Source organism: Lutra lutra, chromosome 2, assembly GCF_902655055.1.
Source record: "Lutra lutra chromosome 2, mLutLut1.2, whole genome shotgun sequence".
NCBI classification, from domain to species: domain Eukaryota; kingdom Metazoa; phylum Chordata; class Mammalia; order Carnivora; family Mustelidae; genus Lutra; species Lutra lutra.
The window spans coordinates 172,862,259-172,875,723 of NC_062279.1; the positions used below are offsets into that span (position 1 = coordinate 172,862,259).

Below are 13,465 nucleotides of genomic sequence, written 5' to 3' on the forward strand. Positions count from 1 at the left end.
CTATACACCAGACTCTATTTTTGGAGCTTTTTATGTACTAAGCCGTGTAATCTTCACAACAGCTTTATGAGGTAGGTACTGTTAGTATTTCAAATTCATAGATGTAAAAAACCTAGAAACAGAGGCCCAGGGGGAATCACTGAATAGGATTTCAATACACCATCAATGTGCTGTTTGTTACCTTTCCCAAAGCACACAAAATACAGCATTGAGTATCCCATAGGCACTTTCTGATAATGGCCTACAAAATGTTTTCCAACTTGCAGGTTAGAGAAGAGGTGAGGCTCTGAAGATCACCAGAGGGCTTTGCAAACTTCCAGGAGTTTCAAGTAAACCAAGAGTGCAGATGTATTCATTTAGCAAAGTTATTTGGTCACGCATTTTGCCAGGAATGCAAAGGTTAGTAAAGTAGCTTGTGTCTTCTAGGATTTCACAGTCTTAACAGGAAAACAGACAGGAAACATGTTCTATGGGTAAGTGCGAGGACAGTGTGCATCCTTCTGGGGCTTGGGGCTAAGGTAGGAAGAATTAGAGGCAAGGAATTGCCCTGCTCACAAACGGCCTCCACGTGAGAGGGCAGGACGAGGGGGCATCTTCCTCCCATAGGCACCTTTTTCCATTTCTTGCCTCTGGGAATTGACAATCCTCTCTCTCTCTCTCTCACACGCACACACACACACACACTCACAAAAAAATTTTTTAAACAAGTTAGCAATGAAGAGCTTACGTGAGAATAACTAGGAAATAATCGGATGAAAACTTTATATCCAGTTTCATGAAATAACCATTCTCAGAGAAACTTAAAATCGAGACGTTAAGAAAAAAAAATTGAAAAAATTATCTATCTGGTTTCATCTTTATGTGGCTGAGACGTATTTCTGTTTAGAGTTTATTCCCCCTTGGAAACTTTCCTTAATTCCACTACCCAAGCCGGGAATTCCTTCTTGGATTCTAATCTAAATCCTTTAGGCTGAAGGTTAAGTCTTCTCTCTCAGGTCCGAGAAAATGGATCGTCAGTGCTTGCATAAAAGCATTTCGTACACACAGGAGTTTGTTGTTTAACAAATTTAAATATCTTCTTTCCCAGGGTCAGGAATGCAACAAATACGGTGTGTTTGCTTTGTCCAAGGCCTTGTGCTTATGCCCTAGGATGATCTAAAAGTGAGTCACGAACAACCCCCGCCCTCCAGAATCATACAATCTAAAGGAGACGCAACTAAATTATATGTAAGACAGACTGTGATTTAAAAAAAAAAAAAGTTGTTAATAAAAGCGAAAATCAGATGCTGAGACTACACTGTAGAGGAGCAATTAACTCGAACTGGGATTCAAAAAGAATGGCCAAGAGGAGGGGACAGTGGAGGCTTGGAGGACAAATGGCACTTAGCTGTCAGAATGTCAAAAAGACATCGCAGGTTAAGGAAGCTGCGTGAGGACAAACAGGGAACAGGGAGAGTCAGCATATACTATGGATGACTTTGGAAGCTATGTTGGCTTTTTAAACTTGATTCTGGGGGCACCTGCCTGGTTCAATCCATACAGCATGAAACTCTCGAACTCAGCCAATGTCATATACTTTTTTAAATTGTGGGTTGCTTTTTTTTTTTAGAACCACATGGACAAATTTAGAAGTCTATTGACAAATCTGCTCAAACAAATTAGTTTTCCTATCTTCCCTGACTCACAGGTTGGAACGATTTATATGCCAATGAAAACATGAACACACCTAAAACACTCACTGAATCATGGTGTTTCACTCCCACATGCATCCAGAAACCGTGGATTTTTTTCCTTCTGTGTTTTTCACAAGGGTCCCTTCACAGTTGCATTTGGCATTCCATGTGATCTGCATGGAGTACAGATATGTCCATACACACATATGGACATGTTGGGGGCTTCGTTTCAGTGTAACAATATGACAAATTATATAACACCTAATTTAAGATTCCCGATGACACCACCACCTCCGGCTTTAAAGAATCCCTGCCTTTGAGAGATGAAGGTAACCCAGCCAGCTGCTTCAGCATATTCAGAGCAGTGGTTCTCAAACTGGAGTGTTCGGCAAAACACAGATGGCTTCACCCTCCCTATCCCCAATGATTTCAGAATCTGTATGTCTGGGGTAGAGCATCCAAAATCTGCATTTTTACTGAATCCCTCCAGATGAAGCTGATTCCACTAGCCTGGGAACCACACTTCAAAACCTAAGATAAATACCAATGTCTTTTTGGTCAGAGTAACTTAACTGATAAACGTATCAGTATTCTGTGGGCGTTACTAGAGCATCCACTAGAAGTTGGACACGACAACTTCTTTATTGTGACAAAGGATTTTACCAGAAAATGATGTAAACTAGCATGTAACTTCCCTCTAAATCTATCATTTTAAAGCATGCAGCTACTACGCGACTGGCAAGATGCCCAAAAAATGAGTTTGCTCCCGTAAAAGGTGATAGATGTGTAAATGGGGCTGGAATCCCTAAAGTGGGCCCGTTAGAAACTAAGGACATTATGTCCGTCTTTAAATAATACTCTGTCCTATTCCGCAGCAGCCTATTTTATCCTCACTCTCCCTGGATAACTGGAAGGGGAGAGAAGAGGGTAAGCTAGATGGCGCAGTTGCTCAACACATTTTCCTGTCAATCCCAACTTGGGAACACAGGTGAAAAGAACTTGCGACACCTAAACAGTACCTTCGGGTAAAGCCACCAGCTCGCCACCCTCCTTACGTGCGCGCACTGCAGCAAGGAGGGGCGTGGAGCTCGGGAGGTGTGGACACGGTGTTGCAGCCGGGGTTCCAACAGCCCAGGAAAAGAGAGGGAAGTGGGGGCGGGGGAAGCAGGACCTCGTCGAGCTCCCATTGTGGTCTCGAGTGTGCAGGCGAGGCGAGTGTGTGCAACTTCCCTGCGAGTTACATCACGACAGCGTCCGCACGGTGTCCCCGACCCTCTACTCGGATAGCGCGGCAGGCGATAGCGCACACCACCAGGTGGAAACGGAAGAGGCTGCAACCCTAAACACAAAAATACGGGGTGAAGGGGTACAGATCTATTTGCCCGGGGCCAAATTTCCGCATCTCCCCCACTGAGGTCCCGAATCAGAGCAGTCTCCCCTCTTCCTCCAGCAGGACAGAGAAGGAAGCGCCCAGACGCGTCCCGGCACGGGCAGACGGTGGGCACAAGCCCCGGCCGCTGCTGCTCGGAGAGGGCCAGCCCGGCTCCAGGGGTCGCGCGGCCGGGCGCTCCCCGCGCGGCTCGGGGCGCGCAGGTAAAGGGTTACGCGTGCCGGGGAGGCTCGCCCGCCGGCCGCGCCACGTGACGCGCCGGCCCAATGACTGCGCCGGGGCGGCCGCTGCGAGCGCGGCGGGCTCCGGGCTGCGCTGAGCCGCTGGCGTTTCTCGGCGCGGCCGCCCGAGGCCAGCGAAGCCATGGGCGCCGCGACCCCGCCGCCGCCGCCGCCCGGCCCCAGGTAGGGACGGTCCCTCGCCCCGCGCGTCCGGCCCCGTCGCGGGCTTGCCTCCTGCCCCGCTCGGCTTGGGGCACTGTTTCCCCCACTTTCTCGCAGGTCGTTCTTATTTCTTTACTTCCTTCTGACATGGGGGGTGAAAATGGGGCGAGGCAGGGCTCAGTTTGATTACTTCGGAAAAGTCACGGAATTCAACAAAGGCACGGAAAGGGAGGCCAGATCCAGCGCCCACGGGGTGCGGGAAGGGGGGACGGCGGGCGCGGGCGGGACTTTTACAAATGCCCCAAACTCAACACCAGGACAGTTGGGAAAGCTGGCATCTCCGTGGTGTATGAAACAGTTCTGGTTTAAATCCCTAATTAATGAACTTTCAGCAGCGCCCGAGAACTTGAGTTGGAAAAACTGCAAGAGATTGTCCCTTATTTCTAAGTGCCCCCCCTTCCCCATTTTTAAACATCTGAGCGTTTTCGAAAAAAACGGAAATGGAATGCTGACCGCCGCTGTTTCTTTGAAATGTCCTTGGGTCCCAGGATTTGCTCTGGTGGGGGTGCTGGCGCCTTGGGTGGCGGTGGTGGGAAGGGGTGGGGCGGAGAGGGTGCAGCGCTAGGAAGCTGCACGTGTTGGAGGAGCGTACCAGGTGCAAACTGTTAAATGGTTACAAACTGTTTGCTGAATATTTAATAATTAGGCAAGCATCTCCCGGGTGGATTGCTTGGGTCTCATTTGACCTTGGCAGCCCTGATGAGGTGAGATTTTCACAAACCACCACTGAATAATTTTTCCAGTGATACAAGACAGATTTTTAAATCATTGGGACTTTTTCCCCCCCTCCAGGACTGTAATTAACCTCAAAAACAAAACAAAAACTCCCTTTAGTAACTTAGTACATTTTATTTTCCATTGTGGTATAGACTTTTGCCCAGTGAATTTAGAGGAAGTCAGTGTTCCAGGAGGTGGTTCAGATCATTAAAGAATAGGGTGTTTTATTTTTTTCCTGTCTCGGTGAGAATTACTGGTGGCGCTTTTCACACGGCTTATGAGTGTCCTGGGTGGGCTTGTACTCACACTGTTGTGAGGAGCAAGGCTGTAGAAAAGATGAGAAACATTTGAGAGTTGAGTCAGAAAGAAATAGAAAGTGGTCGCTGCTTTTAAACACAATAAATTTTGTTTATTCCCACAAAAATGTTCCACTTATTCCCACATCTAATCCTCCGGTTAATATTTTAAGGAGACAGATGTTAAGGTTCTGATGCTGCACACCAATATCTACAGAACACCTCAGCGGTCGCGAGGCAGGTCTTTGAAACTGCGCTTTGAAGCTCTTAAGGCTAAGTGGGACTCTGGGGTTCTTTATACTTCCCTAACGTGTGAAGAATCAGATATAGGAAGCTGCCTTGATCACAGAACAGGAATGGAACAGACATGATGAATACAGGAGGTGGAGTTGGACTTCTTTGCTCACTCCGTGTTCATCCTGGTCCTGCTCTGTCTGTTCGGCAAGTATGTGATAAGTGCCTGTCTCGTGGCATCTGGCCCCAGGGCCTGGTCCTTAATGGTTCTAAAGGTTTCCATTTCCAGTGACATCTGAAGATAAATGGGACCCGTCTTTGCAGTGTTCTAGAGCTTGTGAATATCTAGATTAAAACCAGATAGAAACTTGCATGTCATGTAAGTATGTTCAGTAGCCTAAAAATGGAATGATTCTCCTGACTTCCCACCTCATATCTTTCTGAGCTTGGAAACACAACCCAGCCAAGTTCTGGCCAGAACCACATCCTAGCCCAAGGGCAGTGCAGATACTTGCTTTCCTTCCTCCTGGAACTGCCCTGCCTTTGGGCCCTCAAGAGCCCATTTACTGAGCTTAGGAAGGATTCGTCTCCCAGTAGGTGGGTTTCCTCCACCTGGCCTTGCAAATTCCTTTGGTTTCACAATGTTTCCAGTAACCCTGAATCTTGGCTTCTTTTGAGGTCTTGGTTAAATAGTACCTAGCTCCTGCCTGCCCCCCCACCTTTTTTTTTTTTTTTTTTTTTTTTTTTTTGGTGGGAGGGATGGGTCATTAGATTGATTATCTGGTTGCAGGTAGACTTTCTAGATACCTAGAAAAGAGTCAATGGACTCATCCTAGGGGAGGATAGACTTGAGCTGTCACCCATCTGCAGGTCAGATGGTTCACCCAGTTGTAGCCTTTCGTAATGTGGTCAGCACCTGAATACTGTTTTAAGAGAATGTCATGAAAATGAAATCTGTTATCTACTCACACTCCCTTTTCACCTGAGAATATCCTGGTCCCATAGAGTTTGGAATCTTCAGAAGCACTATATATCATCAAAATGATCCTATCCTGGGACACCTGGGGGGGCTCAATCTGTTAAGCATCTGCCTTTGGCTCAGGTCATGATTTCAGGGTCCTGCGATCGAGCCCCATGTTGGGCTCCCTGCTCAGCGGGGAGTCTGCTTCTCCCTCTTCCCCTCTCCCCTGCTGGTCGTGTACATTCTCTCTCTCTAATAAGTAAAATCTTAAAAAAAAAAAAGACCCTATCCTAAGACTTAACATAGCCATCAGGTGAACATGTGTCCTGAAGCAGATACTTAATGAGAAGTGAAAACACTAGCTCAGTGTGATCCAGCATCTTGGGAAAGATGTTCCTGAGCTGCAGCGAATATTAAAAGAAAAAGGAGTAGGTCTCAAATTTTACCCCGAGCAGCGAATTCCGTTCTACTCAGTGGACACGTGGCTCTCCGAAATGAAGGGAAACCCTTCCCTGACCTTGGAGACAGCAAGTTTGTAAGGCCAGAGATAATCAGACACACATTCAGTGGGGTGCCAGGGGCACTGTCCTTGCCTTCAGGGACCTTGCCATCTTCAGATAAGCCAAGAGATAATGCTGGAGCATTTTAGGCAGAGCAGCTCTGTTTTTAGAAAGTTCTTTCCGGCTGTGATGAGAAGACTGAAATGGGAAGGATCCCAGCAAGGCAGCTGCTGTAACACTCCACCCGAGAGGGGAGTGAGAAGTGAATTGATTCTGAAGGTACTTAGCAGGACAAAGTTATTGGGGACATCAAGCCAAGAAAATATGGGGGTGACTCAAGTCTCTGCAGTTGATTTCCATGTCTTTTCAAAATACATCTGTTGCAGGCAGGTAGCTGCCTGCCACGTGCTTTCCCTTCTACGGATGTTACTCTCGGGCTGCATGCCCTTTGTTTCTATCACGGGGAAAGGTGTTGATAAAGAATGAGCCAAGTATAGTTCTTACTTTCAACAACCCAGCGCTGCTTCACGCAGACTTAAATGCGTACATCTGAAGGCCAAGTTAGGATCAACAGTTACCCTCATTCTGCATGCACACTCACCGATTTAGCTCAACTCCTTCTAGGAATAAAAACACCCTGACTCTTGACTGGGTAGCTGTCATCGAGGGGGACAGCTGGGCAGTATGACGTGTGTCGCCATGTGCAGAAATGCTGTGTCAGAGTGCACCCCAGTGGGACACACGAGGCACTGAGGGCCTGCAACAGAGGGACAGTCACCTCCGTCACTGCCCCACGCAGAGCTCTATCATGCAATGTGTATTCAGATTTATGGGTGATTCACTTATTTCGGAGTCCCGAAGTCCATCTCTATACCCTAGAGCTTGGACATTTCTTGTGATTTTGGTGGTATGTCTTTTTCCTTCCATTTGGTAATTGAGTGCAAACCTTGGGTCATTTACGTGTGATTGAGATTGGGTCTGCATGTCACGGCTGTGAAGCATTAGCCCTCTTCTTTGGTGGTCAGAGAGACAATAGGCTCACCTCCCAGATTCTGCATAAGGCCCTTAGGGTCAGTGTGAGATGGAGTCATAACCAGCTGCTAAACACCGAAACCAATATAGCAAACCAATATAGCAAAATCAATATAGCAAAGGTTGCCTGTGATGACATTCTGAGTCGGGAAGACAGGAAAAACTGGGTTCAGAACCGTCTGTTAGCAAGGAAGTAAGTGTCACATTCTGGAAAAGTGCACCCTCAATCCTTTTTAGAAACAGAAAAGAACTTTAAAAATCACTTGTTCTGAGCACCTTAATTTAGAGGAAACTGAGGCTCCGAGAGGTGAAATGAGGTCATACGGTCATCTAACACAAAAACTGCTGGGACCACATCCGAGAATCCCAATTCCCAGTGCAGTCACCTTGCGACTACTGGCTGAAAAGGACAGATTTTAGTGGTATGGGAAGTCGATTCTTTGGTTAAGTAGCTTTTCCCCAAAATATTATAACAGCCACTATTTACGTAGAAATTACTTACGTAGAATATCGATTATCTGTTGCTGTGTAACAAACCAGTCCAAAAACGTAGTAGCTGAAAATGGCTACTGTTGATTTAGTTTATGACTGTGTGGGTCAGCAGTTGGGGCCTGGTGGGGGCACTGGACTTGTCGGGCTCCCTCATGCATCTGTCACAAGGCAGCCCTGCCCCCGCCACCTGGGCTGGTTCACTTGTTCACCACCTAAAGGCCCAGGGCAGCACGAGGGAGAATGGAAGTTGTGCTCCTTGAAGCCCAGGCTGAAAGGGACCCGAGCTGCGTGCTTCTCCTCCGATCTCCTCTAAAAGCCAGTGAGGAGGGGCGCCTGGGTGGCTCAGTGGGTTAAGGCCTCTGCCTTCTCATGATCCCAGGTCCTGGGATCGAGCCCCGCATCGGGCTCTCTGCTCAGCAGGGATCCTGCTTCCTCCCCTCTCTCTCTCTGCCTGCTTCTCTGCCTACTTGTGATCTCTCTCTCTGTCAAATAAATAAAATCTTTAAAAAAAAAAAAAAAAAACCAGTGAGGAGGCCAGCCCAGATTCAGAAGGTGGAGAAGTAGACACCACCTTTGACAGGAGGAACAGGCAAAATCAGCTTAGAGAACAGGAAGGCTTTGGGGAGGGGTGGGGAATCATGGTCATTTTTTTTTTAAGATTTTATTTATTTATTTGACAGATAGAGATCACAAGTAGGCAGAGAGGCAGGCAGAGAGAGAGGAGGGAAGCAGACCCCCTGCTGAGCAGAGAGCCCGATGCAGGGCTCCATCCCAGGACCCTGGGATCATAACCTGAGCTGAAGGCAGAGGCTTTAACCCACTGAGCCACCCAGATGCCCCCATGATCATTTTTATAATCTACCGCATTGGCCAAGCACTCGCATAACTTAACGTAAGTTAATTTTCCCAACAACGCTTGAGGTGAAGGCAGAAATCCTATTTTACAGGTGAAGACACTGGGACCCAGACATGTCAGTCTGAGCTAGGCAGGAAACGCAGCTGGCCAGGGATGGAACTGGCTTTAGTTCTCAGGTCTGACCCAAAGCGCATGTTTGTAACCAGCACACTGTTCTGCCTCTGCTTCAGGACTCTACAGGGACAGGGAGGGATGGTGTTATCATACAACTCAGGGTTCCATATGAGCCCAATTTAACTTTAAGAATACTTTGGTTTGATTTATGTGGTAAAAGAAATAAAATCAGGGACGACTGTGCCCTCAAAGAACGTATGGTGTGTGTGCATGGGCACCTAAGCTGTGTAAACAATGAGATTCAGAGTAAAGAGAAATAAGCCAGCTGGATCATCAGAAAAGAGTAGTAAGGGACAAGAGAATGAGCTTAGGGGAGCCAAGGGAAAGACTAATTTGAAAAGAATTGTTATCTATTTATTAGTATCTCAAAGGATCTCCTATCACTTATGTGAGACAGGTATTAGTCTCATTATACAGAGAAGTTACCCACCCGAGGCCCCACAGTGAAGAGCTGATGAAGACAGCTTTCAAATCCATGTCCTCGTGTCTCCAGAAGCAACACTCCACCATTTTTTCCTTAGAAAGCCAAGACCTTTGTACTCAAAAGTGGTGTCCATGGACCAGCAACATGGCGGTCCACCTGGGAGCTGGTTAGAAATGCAGTCTTGGGACGCCTGGGTGGCTCAGTGGGTTAAGCCGCTGCCTTCGGCTCAGGTCATGATCCCAGCGTCCTGGGATGGAGTCCCACATCGGGCTCCTTGCTCAGCAGGGAGCCTGATTCTCCCTCTGCCTCTGCCTGCCACTCTATCTGCTTGTACTCACTCTCTCTCTCTCTCTCTCTCTCTGACAAATAAATAAATAAAATCTTTAAAAAAAAAAAAAAAAGAAATGCAGTCTTGATGCTACCTCAAATCTGTGGAATCAGAATCAGCATCTTAACAACATCCCCGGACGATTCCTAAGTACAGTGGAGTCTGAGAACCAAAGCCTGAGAACTTGCATTCTGAGGAAAGAAAAAAAAAAAAAGAAAGGAAGGAAGAAAGATGGTTCTGGACTGCGTTTCCCACACTTTAAGGCTGGGATGTTATTTCTGCCTTCTTTAGCCCTGAAAAGGAAGATCCTTTCTGGTGGAACGGTAGTTTTGATTTTCTGTTTGCTTTCAGGCAGCTTCTCCCACTCCTTTGAGTCGTAGCAGTTTTTCAGCTTTGGCTCAGAAGTTTGGCTAAGAAGTTCAACCAAATTTCCAAATCTCTATCCCTTGTCTTTCCCTGTATGTAGTGAAAGGATTGTTTTTGGCAGGCAGTGAGTTATAACGGAACAGCTCTTCCTATAGTTCTTCAGTTTATTAGATCTTCCCCGTGACATCTGTAGAGATAGGATTATTATGCCCCTTTCATAAGTTAAGGACAGTGAGAGGTCGGGATGTCACTCAGCTAAGACTTGAACTCCGTTCTGCTGACTCCAAGCCGAGTCTTCTGACTAACCCACAAAGCACTCTGCAAGTTTTCTGTTTGGTTTTTGGAGGAAATTATCAAACTGATCAATTTTTGCTCTGGGGTTCCCTTCCTTCCTTCCTTCCTTCCTCATAGATACTGTGCCAAACTCAGATGCTCAAAAGTTTAAATTGGGGATTTTAAAGTAATTATTTCATGGAAACTTAAAAATGCCTCATAAAACATTTTCGCCCTCATCTCTTTTCCTTATCGAGTTGAATCCCTGTGTTGATTCCAGTGGCAACAAATCACACTTTATATTTCAAATGATGTAATTCTGCAACCTTTTCCTTTGATTCTTTCAGTGATAAAAAGATCTTTCTTTTCTCCAAGTAAAATTTTAAGCCTATTTTCTTAAGCAACTAAGCTAAGGCTCTGAAAATGTCTGTAGATTACAGAATCATGACCTGGAAAGGAGCTTCACTGATCCAAACACCTGGTTTTAGGGATAAGACTACCAAAGCCTGGGGAGAGAAAGCTGTTCTTTCTAGGATACCCAGCAAGTCCGGGGCAAAACACAGGCAGGACCCCTAGGCTCCACTCCCTCCCCCTCCCCAAGCCCTGTACTCTTTGACTCAAAGACTTCAAAGCAAATCTTTCTCTGCTGGGCACCCTAGGGAAGTTGGGAGAGTTCGAGTTTTAAGGTCAGGGTCACTGATGACCGACCTGGGTTTGAATCCTGGTTTGCTGCCTGTCTGGCATGTCCCAGGATGCATTTACTGCTGCAGTCATTTCTGAAAAGAATCATAAAACGGAGTTAATTGGCTAGACAGTCAAGATTTAGTTTACAAAGTCCCAATTTATCTGAATTCTCTTTTGAACTTGACGGGACAGGCTTTATGATCCTCACCGGGATTTGGTTTTGGTGAGGGAGGCCAAATGTCCTGGAAATGGACACAGTAACAGTTTCACTGCGGCCCTGCAACCCAGGCAGAGGTCCAGCCTCAGAAGATCGCTGAAGGAGGCCTGACCCTCCCGCCTTAGGTTAGTTCAGCCTCCATTACTGATGGGCGGCTTTCTCTTGTCAAAGCTAAAGGCCAGCGTTTCCTGTGCTAAAGTGCAGGGCTGAGATGTGGTTCTGGGGAGGTGAGCCTGAAAACAAAGGGAAGGGTAGAGCGGTCACAGCCCTCTGCTGTGGAGAAAGCTAGAGGGTTGTCTTCCAATAACACCCTGCCTGAATTCAAAGATTTAATGGAAGAAAAGGAATGTGACTTCCACGTAATCAAAAAAAAAAAAAAAGCTGAAGTATCTTTAGAGAAAGTAAAATTACTGAAATTGCACCCTTGACGGGCAGTTACCCTGTAAGAGTTAATTAGACGAACAAAAAGCAGAACAAGCAAACAAACAGGAAAAAAAAACCCACTGAAGAATTTGCCACCCTAGCACTTTGTGGGGCCCCTAATGGCAGGTGTGACTGGGTGACGCACACGTCCGCGCATGCCTTTAGTCAGAAGCCATCAGAATCATCCCCTCAAACACAGATGACAGCGTTCTATGCATGTTTGGTCCCATTAAATGTCTTTACTCACTTCTTTTTGTAAGTGCTGACTGTCTGTTTAGTTCATGTGAGCCTTTTAAAAAGACGCTGGGAGCAAGGTTGTATTTTCTTCCATCACTAAGCCATTTGGTCTGCTGCCCTTCCTGAGTGATCCTGGAGGAGTAAAGGCTGGGACCCATGTTCCCAGAAAGCCCCGAATGACGGCTGGACCGTCATCAGCCTTGAATCCCAGTTCTGCCACTTGATGTGGGACCCCAGGAATTTCACTTAATTTCCGGGCTTTCAGCGTCCTTATCCGTAAAACTGGGAAGCTACCTGAGAGTTTCTCCTCGCATGCGTCCGCCCTTCGTAGACGTGTAATAATAACTCTGAGTCTCAGCCTGTGGCCTCCAGTTTTCTCAGGTGTAAAATGTGAGGTTTGGACCAGAGCAGCATCGTGGGGTATGGAAGGGAAGGAAAGGACGGGATGGGGGAGGCGATCAGGTGACCCCCATCCCCCCACAGCTCACTCCAGCTTTACCATCGATAAAAGCCACACGGAGTGACAGCAGACTTCACATTTTAGATGCACAGGATTTGCCCCGAATTTCTAACCAGATATATAACTTTCCTTATTATAAAGTCACCAGTGAAATGTCTATCTAGGGTCTGTTTTAAATGCTCTGTCTACCTCAAGCATAGAAAGAAACCAGGAGGGTACGGCAGGGGGGATGGAGTCATAATTCCATGTTTATATTAGTGGGAAATAGAGAGGGTGCCAAGGACTTCATTAGAGGAGACAAGTGTGAGTTTTTTGAGAAAGCAGAACTTAGTTACATGCTGAAATCATTCTGTAAGTGCCGAGACTAAAGGAAACTGTAAAATCGGGAGAAATGAGGCATGAGGATGATGACTTTTTCCTGGTTCTTGTTTCCATGAAGGATTTTCAGAATAACCAACTCGGCATTTATAGTATTTAAAAGATACAGCCTTTGCCTCACCTTTGGTATTTTATAAATTCTGCATCCTTTACTTTGTGAGTTTGATTGGATTATTTTAAGAACTTTATTGTAAAATGTTTTCACTATAGCGGGCCTATTCTAGTTAGTGAACTTAGTGCCATAAAAAGCTTTTTTCCCCCCCTCTACTAATGCTGTGTGGACTAAGATCTAAAGGTTCTATTGAGCAAATGTCTGCGGAGGCCAGGCCAGCTGGCAGGGATACAAAGGTGAACAGAACAGACCCGGACACAGTCTCATAGTTATCAGCGTGATCACCACAGACGTGTCCCTCTACCTTTCTGTGTGGACGGCGGGGAGCGAGGTCCTGGGCACTGCCAGGGTATGGAATGGGAGCTGGGGCCTGGGCTGAGAGGGAGGAAGGGCTTCCCTGAGGAACCATGTCCACCTGAGACACGAGGGTGAGATCGCAGGAGGCCTAGGAGCTCCCGAGGCAGGGGAGGGAACAGCGCAGTCACACGTCCAGAGGGGACAGTGTTCCTAGAAGTGTTCTGAGCACGAGGAGTACCAGGAGAGGTAGGCAGGAGGCGGAGGGCCTTGTTGGCCACGAGCTATACATAATCTGACCTCTACCAGTGTGATCCTTCCTATTCACTTAGGGGTTTTTGGTGGATGTCCAAACCTCCACTACCTAGAGTTGAGCAAGGGTAAAGGTCGTCTTCCTACCGCCTCCCACATGGTCCACAAGCAAATCTCCAGCCTAGGATGCAGATTAAAAACACACTCATGCATCCCAGAGCCTATGCCAATGGATCATAAAGCAAATTA

General features: G+C 46.9%; 1 protein-coding gene across 1 annotated transcript in view; it reads left to right on the plus strand.

The window, feature by feature from the left end:
- Positions 1-3,361: 3,361 nt before the first annotated feature.
- C2H4orf19 (chromosome 2 C4orf19 homolog) overlaps positions 3,362-13,465 on the plus strand; it is a 92,532-nt gene continuing 82,428 nt past the window's right edge. The window contains exon 1 of the mRNA XM_047719088.1: positions 3,362-3,467. The gene's annotated coding sequence lies outside the window, so the exon portion shown is untranslated. The remainder of the gene's footprint in view (positions 3,468-13,465) is intronic.